Genomic DNA, 26,207 nt, shown 5'->3' with positions numbered 1-26,207 from the left:
GAGGGGGAGGGGCAGGGGGGAGGGGAGGGGAGGGGGAAGGGGGAGGGGGAAAAGGGAGGGGGAAGGGGAAAAGGGAGGGGGAAGGGGAAAAGGGAGGGGGAAGGGGAAAAGGGAGGGGGAGGGGGAAAAGGGAGGGGGAGGGGATTTACCTGCCGATGCGTTTATTACTTGGATTTGTCCCAATGGAGCAAAGTGATTAAGAGGTCAAAGGATACCAGAGTCAACGACTCTGAAGTTCAGCTACATCTTAGCTCAGCCACAGCTAAAGACAACACAAACTATACATGAATAGGCTAACAACGGCACGTTAACATTTTTTTTTTTTTTTTTACTTTACTTTAAACACTTATCGCAGACTCATGCGGCACACTCAATTGATTGTGCTTATTCGGAACATCACGTGATCGCTCTGAGCGAATCAGCGCGCTGCTCTGCCACCGGTCAGAATCCGTGTATAATATTCCTCGCTGAAAGAAAATCTATGTGAAACATGCTACTATCTATGCTAAATCATGCTAAATACTAATCATGCTAAAATAAAATCTATGTGAAACATGCTACTATCTATGCTAAATCATGCTAAATCATGCTAAATGCTAATCATGCTAAAATAAAATCTATGCTACTTGCTGGCGGCAAGGAACATCACGTGATCGCGTCACAAACATCATTCGTGATCACATCATCACGTGATCGTGATCGTCATCAATGAGCACGAATGAGTGAATCAGCGCACTGCTCTGCCACCGATTCAGATTCGCTGAAAAAAATATGGATCTAAAGATGAAAGAAAAAAAAAACCTATGTGGTGTGAATGGCAATGTTCCTCGCTGAAATGTGAAAAAACGCAATCGCTTTTCGCTCTGAAATACGTGCGAACGCGTAACTGAGTTAATGGCGGCAAGGAACATCATGTGATCGCTCTGAGCGAATCAGCGCGCTGCTCTGCCACCGGTCAGATTCCGGTCATAATATTCCTCGCTGAAATGCGCTGAGGTAAAAATATGGTAAAAAAAATATTATGAAATAAATTTTTAGGTCGGCCATGTTCTTTCCAGGTTCAATGGCCATGTCTGTGCCAAATATCAAGTACGTGAGCCTCTCCGTTTAGGAGTCTATCGGTAACATTACACACACACACACACACACACACACACACAAACTGTGTTTTATATACACTCAACCCTCGGCTATCGCGAACTCGGCTATCGCGTTTCTTTGCTATCACGGCTACCTAAAAAACTGCACAACACACGACTATCGCGCCCCAAATACGCGCTATAGCGCACCGGAAATGGTGGAAAGGGTGCTACGTCATCACCGAGCGTGGGGAAAGAGAAATCAAGGGAAATCAAGAAGAGGAAGAACTTAACTTACGCTCAGAAATTCGAAATTGTGCAGTTGATAGACAATGGTGAAACAAAGCGAAGTGTTGGAAAGAAATTTGGGATAAATGAGTCAACAGTGCGAGGTATTTACCAAAACCGTGATTATCGTAGAAACGTAGATAAGATTTAACATTCAACAGTGAAGCAAGGTGCTCCTTTATTAATACGGCACTGGCAGGTTACGAGGAGCAGTATCATGCCCACGTCAACTCCCTCCGCCAACGCCAGATCACCGAATACTTACGGCCAAATTCTGCATCAGAACAAGACTAATCGGGGGACATTAGGGTAACTGCACGGGGGGGGGGGGGGGCACAAACTGCCGTTCGAGACCTCAATCTATGATGTAAATGCTTGATAATAAGAGTTTGCCATCAACAACCTACACACCAACCCAGTTCCAATTTAAAAACATGCTGCAAAGTCTCTCTTTCACACAAACAAACAAATAAACACACAAACAATCAAACAATCAAACAAACAAACAAACAAACACACACACACACACACACAGACACACACACACACACACACACACACACACACACTGCACAAAATATAGCTGACGTGCAAGTTTGGCGCCAAAGGCTTGGCCTGCGGGCGGGTGGGGGGGGGGGGCACAATAACTCATTTGGGTGGGCATGGCCCGCGAATGCCCCCCCATGATGCCGACCCTGCTTACGGCGTCGCAACGAGGCACAGCCCTCTGTCTTTGACGAGCCCTCTGACGTTGAGCGCTTCTCTGGTGCTTCAGCTGAGGCAATCCTGGACGAGTTAGAGGCACGTAGGGGTGGTCAATAAGACTCCACCCAAGCCTCGGAACCTACCCAACCACCTAAGCCCCTCATCGTTCCCAAAAAGGTAAATAAAATGGTAAAAAGGTACTTTTTTTACCATTTTATTTTTATTTACAGATTGTGATTCTTGTTTTAATGTTTCTTTATATGTAAATGTTTCTTTATATGGTAGAAACACTTGGTAAAAAAGTGGCGAAAATAGGTTAAATATGTGGTCAACTTGGGGTACCTGGCACCAATTAGAAATATTACCATACGTTCTTCAGTTCGGCTATCGCGATTTCGGCTAACGCGCACCAATTAGGCGCGATAGCCGAGGGTTGAGTGTATATAGATTATATATCAATAAGCTCCTCCATCAGCTTTTTTTAGAGAACTGTTAAAAATCATTATGAATATAGAATTCAGCAGTTTTGGAGTGATGGAAAAACATTTACAGGTAAAAGGACATGGGCACGGTCTGCGAGCGACAAATGTGATTGGTGGAATGACGTAAAATCTACCTATATAAACCACAATGTCAGTTTGTGCGTGTTGCACAGATGTCTGTCCTCCTTGATAAGGGTAGGTTTTAAAGGCCAATCTTTAAACACGAATGTGTGTTCACCCCAGTCTATTTTTGAGCATAAACCAAACTCGAAAAACATTTCCCATAAAATAAAAATTATGTCTCTTCTATTCAAATTGTAGATGGTGGCTTGCAAACCAAGCCTCAAGAGCGGCGTACAGAAGCTTTTTGTAAAAAAAAAAACAATAAATACAAGGCTCAGGGAGGTGAAATTCGCTGCACGTGATGTGCAACACATGCAGAGTAAAACGAGTGTTCATTTACATCCGGAGGATGTCTAATGAATAAAAAAGCACACCAACACTAGGCCGAGGCTTCAGACTTTGACACTTTCACGAAGCTGCACAGTCGAATAAACGTTTCCATTTTTGAGGGGCTTTTTGCTAGTGCTGTAATATTTCGTCCAAATACTACTAAACGGAAGGGTTTTGAAATTGCCAAAAAGGCGACTTGGGTTCAACAGTGTTCGACTATTCAATGTAATTGAAGTTAAGTAAAGATTTTAAAGATTGTAGAAAATATTTTTTGGAAGTTTACCGTAGTTGATGGAGCGTTTTTTTACTCCAACTTATTTAGCATATTACATTAGTTATTCTTGGCTGTTGTTTCAGAACTTGTTTGTATCGTTTATGACAGCCTTAACAACGGTTTGTTTCCTGTTTGTAATGATTTTCAATTTTCCTTGACTGCCAGGCAGACAGAGTAAAAAGATTATGTCGTGCTTTTCTGTGTATGTATGATCGGGATGAATTCAGAGCCAAAGTTCTGCCAAACTACAGGTTCCTTTTCCGATTCATGTTCCAATTTGGTTAGAAAGATAACATTCAATTGAAATTAAGCTGTTTCTCAATCATAAAGTGACGTTTGTAGAAAGACGAACTGAAACAATTATTGCTTAACTCCGCTTTTTACTTCACATTCATGGGGTAATCACTTCTCTATCTATCATGGCCCAATATTTTGTCTGAAATTGACTACACTCAATCACGGTAGTTAATTTAGTATCAAATTAAAATTATACGAGTGTAGATATGTGCAAAATGCCCTTAGGGAATAAAGCATACTGTACATGTACCTAAAGAAGATTAAATATGGCAAAATATTGATGTGGTGGTAATTTGCTTAAATTTCAGGAGAAATTAGTTTTATTGTAAGCGTGATGGATCACTAACTATACTTTTTTAGTCGTATGACTAACTCTACCATTTAACTACACTCTACTCTACCTTTATTCCTTACTAGCAAAAGTACCCGATGTTGCCGGACAATGCAGAGTCGCTTTGTGCCGTGAATATGAAGAGACGGGTTGGCGGAGAGAGAGAGTGGAGAGAGTGGAGAGAGTGGAGAGAGTGGAGAGAGTGGAGAGAGTGGAGAGAGTGGAGAGTGTGGGGGGATTGAGGGGGGGGGTAGGGGAGAGAAGGCGTGGAGGATAGTTGTTTAGGCGAGAGGGGAAAGGGGAGTGTTGGGTTGGAGAGGGGATGATAGTGGAAGGAGTAGAGTGAGGAGCTGATGTGAGGGAGAGAGGAGTGATAGGGAGGGAGAGGAAGGAGAAGGGTGAGGGGCAGGGGGGAAGATAGGGGAGGGTGGGGACGGAGGGCGGAGGATCGGGGAGGGGGAGGATAGGGTTATTTGGTGAGGAGGGGGAAGGGGAGGAGGTTTAGGGAGAGAGAGGAGGGAGGGAGGATATTTGAGGGTGAAGGATAGGGGAAGGGAAGGGGAGCAGAATGGAAACGAGGTGGGAGGGAGGTGAAGTGGAGGGGGATGATGGGTGAGGTGAGGCCATAATGAAAACCTGTTGGTTAAAACACTATACTGTGGCGGGCACAAGGGGCAATAATTCCGCGCACCAGTGGGTGGCGTGAGCGTCCAGGCGGGGAGCGAAAGCACATGCCCCGCCTTTCGACCGATCGGCCACACCCGGGGAATAGGCGTGGCCTCGGCACATATATGCGGGCTCTAAGCTCGAGCCCGCCCAATGCTGAAGTACGAGCTTTCGAATAAAGACTTTGTTATACCAACGCGTTGTGGCCTACCTCTCTGGCAATCGAGTCATGTGTGCGCAGCACCACACTGGTGACCCCGATTGGTTCAGCCGTTGCTGACCACCGAACGCGCCATGGCCACCAACGCCGTCGCAGTTAAACTCCCGGAGTTTTGGGAGGCACAAGCCGACGTTTGGTTCATCTAGGCCGAAGCTCAATTTCAGCTCCGAGGCATAACGGCGGACGAGACCCGGTACTACCACGTGGTCGCCGCCCTCGGGCCCGGCACTGCCGCCCGAGTCGTGTCCATCCTTCGGCGCTCGCCGGGCGACAACAAATACGAGGCGCTCAAATGTCTCCTGCTCGTCACGTTCGGGCTCACGGAGATCGAACGGGCCGACCGCCTCCTGGACCTTCCCGAACTCGGCGACACACGACCATCCATGCGGATGGATTTTATGCTGTCGCTGCTGGGTGACCAACCCCCGGATTTCTTATTCCGGGCGCTTTTCCTATGCCAGCTACCTGCACAGGTATGCCTCGCGCTGGCCGGTTTCAAGATAAAGGAACCCCGCGCCCTGGCCGTAGAGGCCGACAAGTTTTTCGCGGCCTGCGACACGCGGTCGGTGTACGGTGCTGCCGTAGTGGATCCCGGGGCAGAGGCTACAGCTCCCCCGGCTTCCCTCGTGGCCGCTGCTGCGCCCCACCCACTACCGCCGCTGCCAACACCATGGCCGCGGCGGCTGCCACCGCCGCAAACCTGGTGCTACTACCACGCCAGGTTCAGCCGCAAGGCTAAAACGTGTCGCCTGCCGTGCTCTTTTGACAGGTCGGGAAACGACCGGACCGGCGCTCATTAGCGGCCCTGAGCGTCGGCCATTCCGGCAGCCTCCTGTTCATCACGGACACCTTGTCCAGGCGCCGTTTTCTTTGTGACACAGGAGCGCAGGTAAGCGTCCTCCCAGCCTCCATGTCCGACAAGCAAACCGCAGGCCGGGGCCCCGCTTTGCTTGTCGCCAACGGTACACCCATCCACACATTCGGGAAGCGTTGCCTCTCCCTGCGGTTCGGAGGGCAGCACTTTCAATGGTCGTTCGTGACCGCCAGCGTGCCAATGGCACTGCTCGGTGCGGACTTCCTATGTGCGAATGGGCTGTTGGTCGACGTGAAGCGCAGACGGCTCATCCAGGCCGAAACCTTCAGCTCGCTCGCTTGTTCGCTGAGCCGCTCACTGAGCGGCTCACCGAGCGGCTTGCAAAGCGGCTTGCTGGAGGGTTCCGTCCCGGCGAGTTTGATTTGCACGCTTCTGGCAGCGGACGACTTTACCCGCCTCCTCGCCAGTTTCCCGGCCCTCACATGGCCCACCTTCTCAGCGGTGGCCGTTAAACACGGGGTGGAGCACCATATCCCCACGGTCGGGCCGCCGGTCTATGCCCGGGCATGCCGACTCGAGCCCACGAAGCTCACGGTGGCGGAAGCGGAGTTCGCCACGCTGGAGCGGCTGGGGATCGTACGGCGCTCCAACAGCGCTTGGGCTTCTCCTCTGCACATTGTGCCGAAGCCCGGCGGAGGCTGGCGGCCATGCGGGGACTACCGCCGGCTCAATGATGCCACCACCCCCGACCGCTACCCGGTCCCACATATCCAGGACTTTTCCGCCCGGTTGGCAAACACGACCGTGTTTTCCAAGGTGGACCTCATCCGGGGCTACCACCAGGTCCCCGTCCAACCGGACGACGTCCCGAAGACGGCCGTCATTACCCCTTTCAGCCTCTTCGAGTTCCTGAGGATGCCTTTCGGGTTGAAGAATGTGGCCCAGGCGTTCAAACGGCTTATGGACAGCGTCTTGTGTGACTTACCTTTCCTGTTTGTCTACCTGGACGACATCCTGGTCACGAGCGCGTCCTGGGAGGAGCACCTGCTCCACGTCCGCACGCTCTTGGAACGCCTGGGCCAGCATGGCCTAATCATCAACCCCGCCAAGTGCAGTTTTGGCGTCGCCACCATCGACTTCTTGGGGCAACGCATCACCAGGCACGGGGCCGTCCCTTTACCGGCCAAGGTGGAGGCGGTCAGGGATTTCCCACGGCCCCGCATGATCAAGGGGCTCCAGGAGTTCCTGGACATGGTACATTTTTACCACCGCTTTTTTCCCACGTCACCCAGCTCCTCCGCCCCTTGCATGAGGCCCTCCGGGGCAAGCCGGGCAAAGGTGACATCGCCTGGTCGGCGCCGATGACCGCGGCGTTTGCGGGGCGCAAAGCTGGCCCTGGCCGACGCCACCATGCTGGCGCACCCAGCGCCCGATGCACCGATCGCCCTCACCACCGACGCGTCGGACTACGCGGTGGGCGCGGTGCACGAGCAGTGGGTGCGTGGTGCTTGGCAACCGCTGGCGTTTTTTAGCCGGCAGCTTTGCCCGCACGAATGCCGCTATAGCACCTTCGACCGCGAGCTGCTCGGGCTCCACCTGGCGGTCCGACACTTCCGCCATCTGCTGGAGGGCCGCCCGTTCACAGCTTTCGTCGACCACAAGCCCCTTGTGTTCGCGATGGCCAAGGTCGCCGAGCCATGGTCGGCACGGCAGCAGCGTCACCTCTCTGCCGTGTCCGAGTACACGGCGGACATCCGTCATGTGGCGGGTAAAGACAACCCGGTGGCGGATTGCCTTTCCCGGTCCGTCGTGCTCGCGGTCCACCTCGGGGTCGACTATGCCCGGATGGCGGAGGACCAGACCGCCGACCCCGGCGTTAAGGCCTTGTGGACCGCCATCACGGGCCTCCGCATCACCGAGGTGCAGTTCAACGCCACGGGCACGGCCCTCCTATGCGACGTCTCCCTCAGCCGGCCTCACCCCATCGTGCCCGCTGGCTGGCGGCACCCAGTTTTCGACGCCATCCACGGCCTGTCCCACCCAGGCACGAAGGCATCCCAGAAGCTCGTTGCGGCGAAGTTCGTCTGGCATGGCCTCCGGAAGGACGTCCGCGACTGGGCCAGGACGTGCCTCGCGTGCCAGCTCGCAAAGGTCCACCGCCACACCCAGGCCCTGTTGGCCCCGTTTGCGGTGCCCGAGCGTCGGTTCGACCACGTGCACATCGACTTGGTGGGACCTCTGCCCCCCACGCGGGGGTTCACCCATCTCCTCACCATGGTGGACCGCACCACACAGTGGCCGGAGGCCGTCCCATTGGCGGCGGCGTCTGCAGCTGATGTGGCGCAGGCCTTCAACGCCACTTGGGTTGCCCGGTTCGGTGCCCCCTCGGACATCTCGTCCGACCGCGGCCCCCAGTTCACCTCGGAGCTCTGGGCCGCGGTGGCGCAAGGGCTCGGGGTGAAACTACACCGCACCACGGCCTACCACCTCCAGGCCAATGGCCTGTGCGAGCGCTTTCATCGCTCAATGAAGGCCGCGCTCCGGGCCAGCCTCCGTGACGGCGGCTGGGTCGACAGACTCCCCTGGGTCCTGCTGGGCCTCAGGACGGCACCCACGGACGACCTGCGCGCGTCCTCAGTGGAGCTGGTCTTCGGGCAACCACTGCGGGTACCGGGTGAATTTATCCCCGTCTCCACGGCTCCTTGGTCCACGGCACAGCAGCGCTCCGACCTTCAGGAGACCGCCCGGAGGTTCGCCCCGGTGCCGACGGCACACCACGGTTGCCCGCCTTCCCACGTCGCCCCGGAGCTTCGCACGGCAAAGTACGTCTTCATCCGGCACGACGCCCACCGGGCACCGCTACGGCCCCCGTACGACGGGCCCTTCCACGTGCTGGAGACCGGGGACAAATTTTTCACCATCGACATCGGCGGTGCCCCGGATCGCATCTCCGTGGACCGCCTCAAGCCGGCCCACCTCGATCCGGACCACCCCCCACAAGCAGCTCTGCCTCCGCGTCGAGGCTGCCCCCTGGCGGTCGGACCCCCGGCACCCCCCAGCCCCGCCGTCCCGCTACCCCCCAGCCCTGCACCCATTGCCAGGGGGCGTTTCGGCCGGGTCATCCGGCTTCCCCACAAACTCACCCTTCAGGTGCGTGGGAATTCTGGGGGGGGCGCGTGTGGCGGGCACAAGGGGCAATAATTCCGCGCACCAGTGGGTGGCGAGCGTCCAGGCGGGGAGCGAAAGCACATGCCCCGCCTTTCGACCGATCGGCCACGCCCGGGGACTAGGCGTGGCCTCGGCACATATATGCGGGCTCTAAGCTCGAGCCCGCCCAGTGCTGAAGTACGAGCTTTCGAATAAAGACTTTGTTATACCAACGCGTTGTGGCCCTACCTCTCTGGCAATCGAGTCGTGTGTGCGCAGCACCACAATACCATCTATTTATCATGGAAGCAATAATGGTAGAATTTCCCTGTTCCCCTCTGCACTGTTTTATCCATACGTGATGGTTGGCTGACTGATGTGATGCATGCTGTGACAATTCGTATTACCCAGGTGTGTGTGTGTGTGTGTGTGTGTGTGTGTGTGTGTGTGTGTGTGTGTGTGTGTGTGTGTGTGTGTGTGTGTGTGTGTGTGTGTGTGTGTGTGTGTGTGTGTGTGTGTGCTCTGATTCACTGGCCACACCATGTTACCCACGGGGCTCTTCATTGGCATCAAGTGTGACTATTTCTCCAGAATGGTTTTGCACTTTGACCCACCCCAACCCCCACACCCCTCACAACCCCACTCCTTCCAAAATCACGTTCACCTGGGCCACCAGGTTTCTCCCCCACTCCACTTTCTACCCCATGACCCATCCCCTTACCAACCCCCTCCAAGACTTTTCCCCCTCCCTTGACCAACCCCTCCTCCAACCCCACACCCCCCCCCCAGATTCCCCCAATCCCACCCACTCCTCTACACTCCCACCACTCCCTCACCCCCCCCCCCCCCCATGTACTCAGAATTCCCCAGGTGTAGAACGGGTATCTCGTACAGCTGTATCAAAACAAGCAAGCATGTGCTATCATCGAGATAAATACTTCTACCAGTGAGACCTCAAGGTCCTATGATTTTCCAAAATTCTATGATATCAAGTTGTATAATCCCTCAAGAGCTTCAGCTTTCCCATAATCTTATTTTAGCGCAGGTGTGATGGCCTCAGGTGCCTCCATTAGTACAATCACATGTAACATAGATAAACCACACAGGAAACATGTCATCTTGCCTGCACGTCCATTTGCGTGTAATCACTTGTTAGGTTTGCCTGCAGAATGCACAGAACGATGCAATTTCATTTTAAATCAGATTTGTTTTAATTTTGTGTGGAAAACCTCGAGGGACCTCTAGAAATGTAAACACAAGCTGAGTGGACCTCACAAATAAGCAGTCTCCAAAGAGGAAAGTCAAATTGTTCACAAATTTCACATTTCAACATGGCAAAAAAACGGCCACCACAAATACACTACATGACGAAAAGTATGTGGACACCCAAACATCACACATCTCATTACAAAATCTCGAGCATTAATATGGAGTTGATCACCCCCTTTGCTGCTATAACAGCCTCCATTCTTCTGGGAAGGTTACCCACGAGATGTTGGAACATTGCTGAGGGGATTTCCTTCCATTCAGCCACAAGAGCATTAGTGAGGTCCGGCACTGATGTTGGGCAATTAGGCCTGGCTCGCAGTCGGCGTTCCAATTCATCCCAAAAGTGTTTGATGCGGTTGAGGTCAGGGCTCTGTGCAGGCCAGTCAAGTTCTTCCACACTGATCTCGGCAAACCATTTCTGTATGGAACTCACTTTGTGCACAGGGGTATTGTCATGGTGAAACAGGAAAGGGCCTTCTCCAAACCGTTGCCACAATGTTGTAAGCACACAATTGTCTAGAATGTCATTGAATGCTGTAGCGTTAAGATTTCCATTCACTGGAACTAAGGGGCCTAGCCCGAACCATGAAAAACAGCCCGAGATCATTATTCCCTCTCCACCAAACTTTACAGTTTGCACTATGCATCCGGGCAGGTAGCGTTCTCCTGGCATCCGCCAAACCCAGATTCGTCCGACAGATTGCCACATGGTGAAGCGTGATTTATCACTCCAGAGAATGCATTTCCACTGTTCTAGAGTCCAATGGTGGCGAGCTTTACACAAGTCCAGCCGATGCTTGGCATTGCGCATGGTGATCTTTGGGTTCTGTGTGGCTGCTCGGCCATGGAAACCCATTTCATGAAGCTCCCGATGAACAGTTGTTCTGCTGACATTGCTTCCAGAGGCAGTTTGGAACTCGGTAGTGAGTGTTGCAACCGAGGACAAATTATTTTTACGCCCTACGCGTTTCAGCACTTGGTGGTCCCATTCTGTGAGCTTGTGTGGCCTACAACTTCGTGGCTGGGTTGTTGCTGCTCCTAAGCGTTTCCACTTCACAATAACAGCACTTGCAGTTGACCGGAGCCGGTCTAGCAGGGCAGAAACTTGACGAACTGACTTGTTGGAAAGGTGGCATCCTATGACGGTGCCATGTTGAAAGTCACTGAGCTCTTCAGTACGGCCCATTCTACTGCCAATGTTTGTCTCTGGAGATTGCATTGATGTGTGCTTGATTATATATACCTGTCAACAATGGGTGTGGCTTAAACAGCTGAATCCACTAATTAGAAGGGGTGTCCGCATACTTTTGATCATGTCGTGTATTTACGTTTAAATAGTCTTCTATACAAGTGAAAATCAAGCAGCACATCAGCGAAATGTTCAAACCAGTTTGAGCAAGCAAAATGTCAGACTTTCACTTGCAAAGCCACAGTTCAACATAGCGGAGTTCCAAACGATGTTGATTTGATGTTTGTTTTTTAAAATAAGTATATTTTTATAAGTATATTAATTTAGATTATATTAATATAATGAAAGTAGATCTCACAAAAATGTGAATTAATTTGAGCTCGTGTAATAACAAACTGCGTATGTAAAAACATAAATGGAGCGCTGTCTACTGTATTACCATGACTTGCAAATGGAGCCTGAAGAACGCTTGCTTAGCAGCTTAAGCTCTCAAGCAAGCACTCCTACAATACTTTTGAGATGACTTGTGTCCCACAATGTCCGAATTAGACAAATGAACACATTTTAATTGTCGGAACTGCTGCTGAGGTCAATTACGCAGTTAAATTTTTGAAATTTGGTTCAGGTCAAGAAATCCTCAAGCTTTGTGGAAATTAAATAAAGGCACGAACACTGGCGTTTCTTCGCTTTTTTTTCTTCTTTTTTTTGTATACAAGATCGAGGCTCGTGAAAGAGCTAACATTTATCACACAAAAAGTCAAACACACACACAAAACATATAAGGGTAGCGGTAGACAAGATGAGGAGAGAAGGGAAAGCACACAAACACAACATTTGAGAGCAGGACGTCGGGAGATCTGTAGGAGGGCTTGGGGGGAGGAGGCGTCGGAAGGGGGTGAGGAATGGGAGAAGTATAAAACACAAGGACACTGTGTTTCCCGTTGAATTAACGTTCGAATCCCGTTGAATTCATGCCAGATGGGGTTGACTCAGCCTGTCATCCTTCCGAGGTCAGCAAAATGTGTACCAGATAACTGGTTATAGAGAGGGATTGCATCAGCGGCAGACATGCCCACAGAAATGATGCAACCAGCAGCCAGGTGGCTGCACACGAAAACTCTTACAGTTGATTAAAAGTGCTTAACCATACCATACCGTGAAAGTAAAAAAAAACACAACACCATCAGAATGCTGGTGCGAATGCTATTGAGGACGCTGAGAGGAACGCTGGAGAGGGTGCTGGTGATCTTGAGGTGGAGGGAGCAGGGCTGAAGAAATGGGTAATAGAGAGCTGCCTGACACATTGCCCAACATTTCGATGCAGCTATTTGTACGGGATCAGCGCATCATCCAAGGCCCTCTTGAAATTAGCTCTTTCCCGACTGGGTCAGCATCTTCCAATTTGTTGTCAAGCTTCCGCATGCCATGCAGAAACTCGCCCAGGAACTGGACTGTGAGTTTAGACCTTGGCACCTCTTTTTCATTACTGCCCGCGTCCGCCTCCTCCTCCTCGGAAACCTTTGGAATGGCGTTCAACTCGTCCTCGATGAGCGGGTTTAGTGAACGGTTCAGCATCATGGTTTTCAGCATGAAGTCCATTGTCTGTGTGTTGTCCTCGATTCATATGAGTACCAGATACGACAAGCCATACCAATATGGCGGCCCGCCATCTTGGTCTACTGCCACTCGCTGGGTTCTTAAGCCGCCATCTGAGAGTCTTCTCCTTTCCATGTGTACATTCCGGACCTTCGTATTTGATACAGCGCTCGCTGAAGTTTTCTCATGAATGTCCTCCTCCTTCTTCCGTATGTAGCGAACGGTGGATACGTTGACGCCATAATGCCTGCCAACAGAGGCCGCACTCTCTCCTCTTGAAAGCCGGTCGAGAAGCTCCACTTTCTGGCTCGGGCACATCACTTTCTTCTGCCTTTTGATAGTCGACGCATATCCGGCACTGGTCTTGTGTTTTGGAGCCATTATTGAACGTTGAGCAGAGCAAGTCAGAAACACAACTCGAAGCAACGGGACGAACAATGATCGAGATTGAGGACACAATCTGTATATATATGTACGATTGCGAGCATTGTGGGTATCTGCGGGAGCCCATTGTTTGTTGGGGATGTTATCGGATGATGTATCGAGCGTATCTGCTAATTTCAATAATAGATTTAATGAATCATTTGCATTCTATAATTCGCGGAGGATGACATGTTTTAGTCGCTGATGGAACATCCCCCGAAGCGTTTTTTTGTGTAACATCTCTGATGATGCTTTACCGTAAATTGCAAATTGTAATCGATTTAATGAAGCGTTTGCATTCTATAATTCACGGCAGTTGATTTGTTTACACATCTGGTGGGATATCCCGCGAAGCTCGCTTATAGTGCGGCTAAAATTCGCTTCCTCGAAAGCCATGAAAACGCAAATCATACAGCAGTGAATGTACTGTACTGTACTGTATTGTATTGTACAGTATAAGCCGGTCATGCTCACGGCTTGTATAAGATGTTTTTTTGTGTACGTCCGCCTGCTTTTTGCATGGCTGGTAAAAGATGGGTTTTTTAAAATGTGTCAAGCTAGCAGCTCATGAATTTTTTTTTTGCCCCCTTGAAAAACTGCGAATTCGCAGAACATGGCCGCGAATAGAGGAAAAAAAAACCCCGTGATTTAGCGGAACACAGCTGCCAAAAGAAAAAAACCGTGAATTTGCGGGACAGTTTTTCCGCGAATAGAGAAACATGTCGCATTTTATCAACCGCAAATACGCAGATTCCACGAATAGCGGAACTGCGAATAGTGGGGTCCGACTGCATATAAATGTATAATAATAAAAGGCACTGTCTGTCCATCCGTCTGTCTCCTCCATAACTCCAAAACCATGAAACCTAACGGCCCCAAACTTTGCATGCTCCAGTGATGAAAACTGGACCTGGAGCTCCACCACATTGCAGTGATGAAAACTGGGTGTTTGGGTGTGTTATGACACCCTTTTTGAAGATGATGAACGAGGTGCTCATAACAAAAAAACCCAAAAAGCCTTACCAATATGGCGGCCCGCCATCTTGGTCTACTGCCACTCACTGGGTTCTTAAGCCGCCATTTTCTTTCGGCCGATTCAAACATGGAGGGTTCTGGAATGGCCAAGTCAAAGCCCGGATCTAAATCCCATCGATGTTGTGGGGGGATTTGAGATGTGCTGTGCATGCAAGAAACCCCTCAAACATCGCACAGCTGATAGAATTCTGCATTGAGGAGTGGGCAAAAATTTCTCCCAGTCGATGTCAGAGACTGGTAGACAGTTATAAGAAATGCCTACTTGAGGTTGTTTCTGCCAAAGGGGGCAATACCACCTATTAGAGCCAAGGGTGTACTTACTTTTTCCACGTGCGAAATTTGCATTTATGTTTATTTAAATTATACAATGGACTACAAAATGTAAATGTTTACATGATATTTGTTATATTATATCACCTTTATCTATCAATATTGTTGAAATGAAGATCAAATAGCTGTATGTTGAAATATGTTGAAAAAGTCAAAGCTTTACATGGTGTGTACCTACTTTTTCACGTGACTGTATATATATATATATATATATATATATATATATATATATATATATATATATATATATATATATATATATATATATATATATATATATATATTTGCGGTTTTGTGAATGAAGAATGACCCCCCTTCGTAGGTAGATGCACCACAACATGTAGCCTCGCTGTAGTTCAGTTATCTCTTCGTAAATGTAAGCGTAGTCTCCTTTCCTGTGTTAGTTTTGCGTTGAGCAGGCCAGTGAGTGGGCCTCGATTAGGCTGGAATACCATGTGCTCGGCCTGAACAAGTCTGGCAAGGCCGAAGGGAGGAGATGCAGGGGGAGTGGCTGGTAAGCAACGAGCCGCCAATCAGAGCTCGAGGGGAGTGGCTCACCACGGTGACGGGTGGAGGGGCATGGAACATTCGGGTAAGGCCGGGGCGGAGCCATAAAACCCTGTCCCGGGCCCCCCGCCTCAGTCAGAGTTTCGCCCCGAACAAGCAGACAAGTTGAGGTGAGTTGAGTTGAGTCGTGTCGGAGCCCCTGTGAGAGTGAGAATAGGGGAGAGCAGACGAGAGAGAACGAGTCGGAGTGCTTGAATTGCGTCGCTTGTTATAGCCGTTGTACACGAACTCTCCCCGTGCCCTGTGCCCTGCGCTCTGCGGCTGTATTAATCGCGCTTGTGGAAACGATCCATCCCGGAGCCACCTCCACTGACGATCCTCCTACCTGGGCTTCCTGCATACGTGACGTGACCACCAGAGGGCCACTCCGGGTGAGCTGTCTCGGAGCGACCGACGGCAAGGCGCGTTTGGCACGCGAACTTCCTTCCTTCTTTTTCCCCGCGTGAGTGAGTGGGCCCTTTGTCTGGGGATAAGTTAAGACTGCGTAAGTGCCTGCTCTGTGTCTCTTCGCCCTCTACATAGTAAATAAACCATGTTCTTCCTCTTATTTGACCGTTCCCGTCCTTTCACAATTGGCTTGGCATCGTACGAATAGAACCGCTCGAATCGGGTTCAATAAAAGGTAACGGCACGAGTCACGTGATACGCACACCGCTCGGGCATACTCGATTAGCGTGGCTTGTGCGAGGTCCGGTCCCTGTTTCCGTGGCAGTGTGGGTACCAAAGGTACGTGCGGCGTCGGCCCAATACCCTTTTCCACGCTCGCTGCGGGAGTGGCGATTTGGCCTCGTGGACACGAAGACCCGAGGGGGGAAAGGGGTTTAACCCCCTCTCTGTACGTCGACGGGCTTCCGGAGATCCGCAACTATATATATATATATATATATATATATATATATATATATATATATATATATAATATATATATATATATATATATTTATATATATATATATATTTATATATATATGTAATATATATCTGGGGAGTTGGGTGGGTTGACCTGAAGGGGGCAACACGGTTGTAGGGTGAGGAATGAACAAACAGACAGCACATTCACCTTTTTACTAGACCCTTCCATAGACGTGATCGTGGCAGAAATTTCCAATCACCGATCCATGCCTCAGCTACCTACCATTCTTGCCAATATCCATGTACCTGTTTATCCCAATTGCTTCTAAGTACCGATCTCATTCAAAGTTAAACCTGCTGTATGTACTGTTTCTGCTGCCACTACTTTGCAGGGAAACTATTCCATGTATTTATTAAACGCTCTTAGGGAAATACCCTTATCTTACTACCATCCTAACTCTCCTGTTCTTCACTCTCAGTCTATGGCCTCTGGTCCCTTCACTGTCCATTATGTTAAAAAAATACTTCTGCAATTATTTTGTCTACGTATAGCCTTCATTATCTTTAACGTCTGGATCAGATCCCCTTGTTATCACCTCCTTTCTAATGTATGAAGTCCTGTTTCCTTCCGCTGCTCATCATATCTTTGTCAACCTAACCCCAAACTCAATCTCAGCATTCCTCGCTGAACCCTCTTTGTGGCTGCTATGTCCTTCCTTGGATGTGGTGACCAAAACTTTGCACAATACTCAAGATGAGGCCTCACTAAATTCCTGCACAGTGAGTGACAACACCACATATTTATATGCCTCCGCCGACAAAGTCGCCAGAGGCATTATGTTTTCGGGTTGTCTGTCCGTCCGTCATTTCGTCCGTCCATACGTCCGTAAGTTCATACATCTGTCCGTCCGTACGGGCTAAACCTTTTTTTTCTCAGCAACCATATGTCTGATTGAGATGAAACTTTCAGGGTAGGAGTTACACCCATGCAGAATGTTTTTATGATAATTGTGACGTCATATGTCATGTGGTATGGCAGCAATCTTGGATTAAAAGCTAATTATTAAATAATTATTTCTCGGAAACCGCTTAATGGAAAAATTTGAAACTTGCCACATTGTCAAGTACTCCCAATGGGGAGCATAAGCGTGATAATTATGACATCATAGGTGAAGTGGTATACCAGCCAAAAATGTTTTAATTGAATTCCTTATCCTAAAAATCTGAAATTGCATGCACATGATCTACGACCCATTTGTATTGAAATATTAAATTTATGACATCAATGTTCACATGGTTTGGCAGCCATTTTGGATTGAAGGAAGATATTAAATAATTATATCTCTGAAACCGCTAACCCTATCGATACAAAATTTTACAAATATCATCTAACAGCACTGTTGCATATAGTTTGAAAATGATGATGTCATAGGTCACGTGGTTTGGCAGCTATCTTGGATAGAAAAACGAACCTTATCCGTTCAACACGAAACTTCACAAACGTGATCCACTACCCATACATATGCAGAGTGATGGCATCTTCCCGTTGTGCGACAATGCGAAGGCATATTGGCAACACAGTCGCATTGTTCTAGTTATTTATAATTCATCCCCCTGTTAACAAACCCTAAAATGCTATTAGCTTTGTACTGTCTGCTGCTTGCCTAATCTATTACCACATTACTGCATGACATGATCCTTCTCATTTGTCACACTCTCCAAAACTGTCCCTTGCATCATGTAATCCCTATTTTCATTATTCTTACCTTACATTTCATCTTGGCCAGGGCTCTTACATTTTACATTTCATGTTTACATGTAAACAACTCATCTTGCATTTCATGTTAAACTGCATCTGCTGATCTTTTGCCCAATCAATGGTCTTTTACCCCAAATCAATATTTTACCCAATAAGTAGTTACACTTCCTGAATGAATGTGATCACCTGAATGTGATCTTCCTGAATAACTTCCTGAATGTGAATAACTTCCTGAATGTGATCACCTCCAGACTCTGCAACCTACCTTACCTCCAAGCTTTGTTAGAAAGTCGACTCAACTCCAGTTCTCAATCATTAAAGCAAATCTATAATAATAAATGTCTGTGTGTGTGTGTGTGTGTGTGTGTGTGTGTGTGTGTGTGTGTGTGTGTGTGTGTGTGTGTGTGTGTGTGTGTGTGTGTGTGTGTGTGTGTGTGTGTGTGTGTGTGTGTGTGCATTAGTGTGTGTGTTAGTGTGTCTTCATAACTCCAATACCATGAAACCTAAGGCCCAAAACTTTGCATGCATAATATGGGAACTCCAACGGAGAGCATGAATTAAACTGGGTATTGGAGTGAAGGTAAACAATATAGTAAGCCAAAAACAGGCTTTATCCATGGTTAGCCCACATTCACCTCACAGGGGGCTTTATCCGCCATTTTGTTTCGGCCCACTCAAAAAGCTTTGGTGATTTTCCACTATCACCGCTCATGCACTAATTCAAGTATATAATTGAAATATGTCTTCAGATTTGAGGATCGGAGCTGGTGGAATAAATAACTGTTGAAATCCGGAGTGAAATTTGACAATTTAAAGAAATCGATTCTTATAACTAAGCGTATTTATGTATTTACTTTAAGCAAGCAAGGCTGTGATCCCTCCTTCTCCATATTTACAAATTGTCAAAGCATTAAACTTAACTTTTTCTACTGTTCGGAGAATTGTATTGAGTGAAGAAAAGATTTCCTAAAGTGTAACATCATTGAATGTCACGAAAATAATTACAATAAAGCGCTCATCATCGAATGCCAAATCTTCGCTGTAGACATTGCTAATCGCCTGCCAAGTCAGCCGTTCCTTATCAACCGTTTAGTTTGAGTGCTTAAACCACTTGGCTTGCGATGTACAAGCTTCTTGGATTACCTATTGGCTGGCTGTCTACTCCTGAGCTCCCGAGGTTAATCATGCTGAAACTGTATCGGATCACTTTTTTTTTTTTTTTTACCACAATACACCTCACCAGGGGTTTTAAAGTCATTTTCTCAATTCGTAACTTATATACACATGAGCCCACACCTGTCACGGGCAGTGAGGGGAAGAAGTGGGGTAGGAGTCTGGAACTATGTGGGAGGGGTTTGGAGGAGGTGGGAGGGAAGAGGGGAAGGGATGGGGGGGGGGGGGTGGAGTCTGGAGGGAGGAGGTGGGAGAGTGGCATGAGAGAGGGGAAGTAGTGGGAGGGAGGGAAGTAGTGTAGATATAGTCTGGAGGGGTAGGGAGTGGGGGTGGGAGGAGGCAGGGGAAGGGGTGGGAGGAGGCAGGGGAAGGGGTGGGAGGAGGTGTGCTTGGGGAGGGTTAACGATGGTAGAAAAGATCATGGCCTTGAATGGGAGATGATCTGATGTTGTCATGAACAGCTGTCTTGGAAACATGGAGGGAAGAATGAGTTTGAAGAGAATGTGGAAATTGTTTCAACAGGTGGAAAAAGAAGAACAAATGAGTGGAGATGAGCAGTGATTCTGTATTTTTAAAGTTTCACCAGAAGACTGTGTGCACCATGTAGAAACCTAGGTGTTGGCAGGGACAAAGCATGGAAACGAGTGAGGGTGTAAAACCAGGAAGGAGGTGGTAGAAGACAGCAAAACCACCAACTTGTCTGCGATGCGAAAGTGATAGGCCCATAGACTCGGCTTCATCGTGGGAGATTCCAATTATCTTGAAGGCCTTGGTTTCCACAGCATCAAGCCAAGTAAGGTGTGAGGCAGGGGTACCAGTCCAGAGGGGAGCGCAGGACTCTATCAACCTGCAAATGAAAACCTTGTAGGTGGATAGGAGTTCAGGTGTGTAGAGGAAGAACTTTACACAATGGATGATGCGCAGTCAGCAGCTGGCTTTGAAGGCCAGGTTTGAGTTCTGCCCAAGAAAGCTCATAAGTGACAGTGACACCCAGGTGTTTGAATGGCTGAACTTCTTCAAGAGGATTGTTAAGAATGCAAATGGGAAGGTTTGCCAGACTCCTTTCAGAGAGGGAGTGAAAGTGTGAGATTTGTCAGGATTGAAAGACATTCCATTTGTGTTGGCGAGCTTGTGATTCTACTAAGATCTGAAGAGAGGAAAGAGGCTGCTGCCTGCCTATCTGAAGGATGAGGGACATCATGGCAGAGGGTAGAGTCATCATTAAAGAGAGGATATTTCAGAGTCAGAGAGATCATTGATGAAGATTAGGTCAAAACTGCCTGGTTACTAGGCCAAAACACTACCTTGGGGCACTCCAGCCTCGACAGGGAAAGGATATGAGAGGATCCCATTGAGAGTCACGTGTTGGCTATGAGGAGGCAAAAGATACAGAATCCAGGAGCAGTTGAGTATGACAGGGAAGAGTGGCTGCAGAGAGTGAGGGGTGGGGGATGCAAGATTTGGAAATAAACACAGAATTGAGACATTCGGCCTTCTCACAAGCGGAGTTGGCTGTGGTGCCATTTGAAGAGAGGAAAGGGATGGAAGGGGAACACACTCCAGAAACAGACTTAAAAGAGGCCACCAGGTTTTAGAGGAGGGAGACGAGGTTAAACGTTCATTTCTGAGGTTGGACATATGTTTTCTGGCTCACTTGAGAGTGGACACACTTGTTTGTGGACTTTTTGGAATGATTAGAGTTTGCCTTTGGTCTGTTTTGCTTTCTACGAGTGAGAAGGTACATTGTTTCATAGCAACTGCCTCACCACGGGATTTAATGTACCATGGGTAGGAAGAAGGGTAAAATAACTGAAATTGAGATGAGATGGTTCTGCACATAAGAGAGAGCAGGTTTCTGTGGAAGAATTCCCAGAGTGAGTTAATATAAGAGGCAGAAGATATAGCAGACCAGTCCTAAAGTAAGATGGCTGCTTGCAGAACCTGCCAGTCTGCCCGAGTGGACTGCTTGGCTACCAACAGTGAGGTGGCTCTCCGATATAACAAGCGACAGGAAAGTGTGGAAGTCCAAGTCTCATCAAGGACCGAAATGCTTTGAAATGGAACGTGTCAAGGCCAGGCATTCTAGCAATAATAGAGAGTTGCAAGGAAACTCTGACTTTTTCATCAACAACACCCACCATCCCTGCATCCATGGCCTAAATGTATCATGAGTTGTGGTTCTAACATTGGCTTCTCGAGGCACTAAATGATTCATAAGTGATATGGAAAAACAGATTGGCATTCATCTTTCACAAAAGACATGTTGCTGCAGTTATATATCAACTTCGTTTTCCTCATTGTCGGTTGCCTTTCGCATCCTTCCTATTGAAAGGATTTTGGTACATCACAATGAGTTACAGTAACACTAAGGTCACTTTGCTGCAGAACATTGGTTGTTTAAGGAAACTTTTACACCTTAGTTGAATGTTCTGCGGCAAATTGATGTTAGTGTAACTGTAATCAACTTAAAGACTAAATATTGCATTGGTGTCGTCAGAAGAAACCCGAATCGGCAAAGACAGATGGAGTTATGGACAACCACATTGCATCAGCTACGAATCTGGGAGGTTGGTGGTACAAAGCCCGGCTGAGTCATAAAAAAGACTTTAAAATGTGCGTGTGCTGCTTCCTTGCTTGAAGTTCACTATCTAAAAGGGTAAGAGCACAAACAATCCCTATAGGTTGGTATCCATGGTGAGGAGGAAACTCCATCTTAGGAAATGCCCCACTGCGGCGAGAAAGGCGATGCCATCGTTGTGGCGTCGCTGGTACCCAGAGTGCCCCGGGAGGTGATGGCACTTCCCCCAAGCTCAGTGGCTGTTTTTGTCTCGCCTAATAGACCCGGTGTGTGTGTGTGTGTGTGTGTGTGTGTGTGTGTGTGTGTGTGTGTGTGTGTGTGTGTGTGTGTGTGTGTGTGTGTGTGTGTGTGTGTGTGTGTGTGTGTGTGTGTGTGTGTGTGTGTTTCAATTAAGTTTTCAAATGAGATTTTTCTCAATGTTTTGATGTTATGTTTTCTGGTTTGGAAAACCAACCTGGTTTCCCAACATTTTCAAAGACCTCACTGACTTTAACGACATAATATAAATGAAATGCTAATTCAAATCTGCACAAATGTTAAAAGAGGGAGGAGTTGGTAAGTTTAAGGTTTCAAGTCTGATTGGAAACTATACAGGAAACTTGGACACAGAGGGAGGTCATTTAGCTCTTCATGAATGTGCTCCATCAACACCATATTATTCAATCACTACGTTTATAATCTGCTTAATTTCGCTGGAGCAGAGAAGGGGGATTTTTCTGGCGGTGGATTGGGGAATTGTTTTCCCTCTCTCCTGGGAGTGGAGGTGGATGGATAGTGAAAGGAATGATGAAACACTGACAGCACATTCACCTTTTCCCGAGAGCCTTTCACAGGTACCATAATCACCCATCCATACCGGTACCATCTACCAGTCCTGGCAATATCAAAGTACCAGAGACCATTCCATGTATTAACTACTGTCGGAGTGAAACACCCCTACCTGCCCTCACAACCACCTCAACGCTCCTCTTCTTCACTCTCAGGTTGTGGCCCTTGGTCCATTCTGCTGGCAAAGTCTTCTGCACTTATTTTGTTTTTACCCTTCATCATCTTAAACATCTCCATCAGATACACTCATAATCTTCTTCTTCTTAATGTATAAAGTCCTTTCTCCTTCAACCACTCATCGTGGTTTAGTCCAGCTAGGCCCAGAATCAATCCGGTCGCTCTATGCAGAGCCCTGGCTCTGGAAACTGTCATTGCTCAGATGTGGTTACCAAACTCCCCCACTCCCTTCAATCCCACTTCTTTTCTCTGGAAAATCCTCTCTATCTTTTTGCTGATGACTCCACTCTCTGCCAATCCATACCTCATCCCTCAGATCGGTAGTCTGCAGCCTCCTCACTCTCTGCAGACCTGGACAAAATCACAGACTGGTCAAACAAGTGGAACTTGTCTTTCAATCCTGACAAATCTCACACTCTCACAATGTCTCTCCGAAAAGACCGACTGGACAACCCTCCCATCTACTTTCTCAACAATCCTCTCCAAGAAGTTCTGTCGCTCAAGCTTTTGAGTCTCACTATCTGCCATGATCTTTCTTGGGAAAACCACATAATCTGGCCTCCAAAGCCAGTCACCGACTGGGCATCCTCCGTCGTGCGAAGTCCTTCCTTGGCACACCTGAGCTCCTCACCACGTACAAGGCTTTCATCCGCAGCTCAATGGAATACTGTTCCCCCCTCTGGGCCGGTGCTCCTGCCTCACACCTCGCTTGGCTTCACGCTGTTGAAACCAAAGGTTTCAGAATCATTGGAATCTCCCACGATGAAGCTAACTCCGAGGGCCTCCCACTCACTCACCGCAGGCAGGTTGGTGGTCTTCTATCTTCTACCGACTCCTCTCCGGCCTTGCTCCCCCAGCTCTCTCTGTGCTCTGTCCCCCAAATATTCCTACAGGTCGCACAAGATCTGCCTGGAACCCTCTTATGGTTAAACTGCCAAAATCTAGGCTCACTGCTCACCTTCACTCGTTCATTCCCCTTTTCTCCTGCATCTGGAACAAACTCCCTCACTCCCTTCAATCCCACTCCTCCCTCCATGTCTTTGAAACAGCTGTTCACCATCATCTCTTATCTTCCCCCATCCAACACCTTGATCGTTTCTACCCCCGCTAATTCACCCCAGATCCACTTTTTGAAATTCCAACTTCTTTCCTGGAAGTCCTTGCAGTGTCCATATGTTTTATACCTCTCCCACCTCCCCCCAAGCCCTCTCCCTCCCACAGTTCTCCCGATGTCCCTGCTCTCAAATGTTGTGTTTGTGTCCTTCCCCCTCTCTCCCCATCTTGTCTACCGCTCCCCTTATTTTATGTTTTATGTGACGGTTTGACTTTTTGTGTGATTAATGTTCGCTCTTTCACGAGTCTCGATCTTGTATACAAAAAAAAAAAAAACTGCACCCAATATTCCAGATGAGGGCTCACTAAATGTCTGTGTAGTGTTAACACAAGCTCTTTTGATTCAAGTTTGATGAAAAATTTACCTCATCTACGACTTCATCAACTAGGGCTTCAAAGCAAGATCCTGGAGAGTTTGCATACCTTAATCTACCTGTGCTAAATGGTGAGAATGTCGAAGAATTGATTACATAGGTGATGTCGTCAAGCATCGTGTTCCAGGTCGGTGAGTTGGGCTTGTCATGTCTACGTATGGAAGGTGATGATATAGTAGCAGGTACACAATGAATGGCAATAGGAAAAGGGGAATGGACATGCTAACAAAAGCATGAAATGTTAAACATATTGTTGAATTCTTCTGAGATAGTGCAAGTCGTTTCCATGATCAGCAAAGGTATTCCCCTAACTTTGCAAACTTACGTGAGTGCATGGCACAGGAGAGTAGCATGAACTGTAGGCCTACTCTCAGAAGCACTGTACGTACAGATGGTTGGACATACAAACGTGCCTGGATTTCATTTATAATGGCCTCCAGTTTGAGGCTGGTGATTTTTTACCATGCTACTGAGCAATACTCGGTTCAAATAGTAATCTTACTCCTATGTTTGTTGTGCAATCTGCACTACCTGTGCCAATAAGGACCTAGACAGGTATACACACAGCAATTGTAGCATGAACACCTCTACACCTCCAAACAATACTCAAATATAAAGAATGAAATCTTCATATATTGTATCGTGATTTGGTTATTTCGTGTTTGAATGAATGTACGATTTCCAGACAATAGAGTATGGTAGTGATTTTAAAGACGTTTCAGTTGAGTATAGTAATTTAGACAATGTGCTTGTTTTGACATGAATATGATTACACTTTGGTATTTGACCATGCGTGTCGGACTCGTCGCAGACAACGCCTTAGTTGCCAAAAGCAGCTCCACTGCTAAGAATACATTGGGTGGTTTGCCAATGCATTTCCATTGGTAGGGAGAACAATATAATGGTCTCATGATGTTTTCAACATTCCTTCTGAAAAGACTGCATACTCCATGATGCACATCACCGGAACAAGTTTATCTTTCGGGCTTGGAATTCAAGTCGAATGGGACAGCTCAAGGTGAGTATATTATGATATCCACCTCCGAACTATAACCCCACAAGGTTACACTTCCGTTTATGTAGTCATATAAACTAGGAATAATTATAGTGTTGTACTCTAAGTTACAGAACATGATCATGCTTGCTCTAACGCAGTGTGATATATCACGCGTTGGTGTAATTGGAGAATCTAGGAAGTACACTCTATATTATGCAAATCCTTATCTTCATTAATAATATAAGTATAGATTCAATGATCATTGCTGTTGTTGATTCCTTAAAGGCGGTGATCATTCCAACCACCTTATCACTTCAAACTGTCTATTCATGAATTATGTCATTTCAAACTGTCTGTTAACCCAACCTATATATATATATATATATAATGTTATCCTAAAATAGAAACCGTTGATAGAACAATAAAACAACAGCTGAAAACTTTCTGTTATCCCAACCCTTATATATATATATAATGTTATACTAAAATAGAAACCGTTGGTAGACCAATAAAACAACAGCTGAAAACTTTCACAACTTACCAAACAATGATACTATGAACAGTACCACAAGCCTTGCTTGCAAAACGTCCGTCCGCCTTCCACCACGCAAGCCGGCAGTGGCTCAGCAAGAAGCATTGACAGCGATAAGCCTGTCAGGGTGGGAAGGGAAGAATGGATTCACAATAATCGTTCTATGTTGCAAGCTTTACCCATGCTGGACACAAGGATCCCTAATCACTATATATGTGGAAGAATACAGTGAAACTCTAACTTCTTCCAACAACTTTGGCTTTGCCTCATCCTGAGACTGCGTGGGTAGTTTGGCACGAGGTGGGGAGTGGTGCGACAGGGGAGGAGTTTGAGTGGGGGAAGTGGGTAGGCTTGGGAGCGTATGGCCCTGCTCTGTGTTGCTCATAACTCCAGAGTGAAAGAAATCTAAAGCGGCTGGCTGCCGTGATCCATGGTTTCACGCTTACTACTCTATGTGCCTTATTTGCCAATAACCTTCCTGTGTTGTAACCCTTCCAGAAGCAGGAGTGAAAAGTGAGAAATAAATGTTCCATTTGCAGCTCTATTTTGTTTAGCAAGGCGTACAATTGTGGGTTCCAAGTGTATCGAGTTCTGGAGTTTGATCTTGAATGTTTCAGAAAGTTGTGGGTGCATCACAACTAAGATTAATTTCACAAGAA

General features: G+C 47.7%; 1 protein-coding gene across 4 annotated transcripts in view; it reads right to left on the bottom strand.

Annotated features, from left to right (window-relative positions):
- LOC137432887 (P2Y purinoceptor 4) overlaps nucleotides 1-25,944 on the bottom strand; it is a 53,172-nt gene extending 27,228 nt beyond the window's left edge. Inside the window, exon 1 of one of the 4 annotated variants that reach the window (XM_068125189.2) lies at nucleotides 25,558-25,944. The gene's annotated coding sequence lies outside the window, so the exon portion shown is untranslated. The remainder of the gene's footprint in view (nucleotides 1-25,557) is intronic. The other 3 variants (XM_078783709.1, XM_068125190.2, XM_078783707.1) reach the window with 3 other exon arrangements.
- Nucleotides 25,945-26,207: the final 263 nt, after the last annotated feature.

Source organism: Myxine glutinosa, chromosome 8, assembly GCF_964187855.1.
Source record: "Myxine glutinosa chromosome 8, kmMyxGlut1.1, whole genome shotgun sequence".
NCBI classification, from domain to species: Eukaryota; Metazoa; Chordata; class Myxini; order Myxiniformes; family Myxinidae; genus Myxine; species Myxine glutinosa.
The sequence above is the reverse complement of the archived record's forward strand: the minus strand, read 5'-3'. Positions and strand labels throughout refer to the sequence as shown.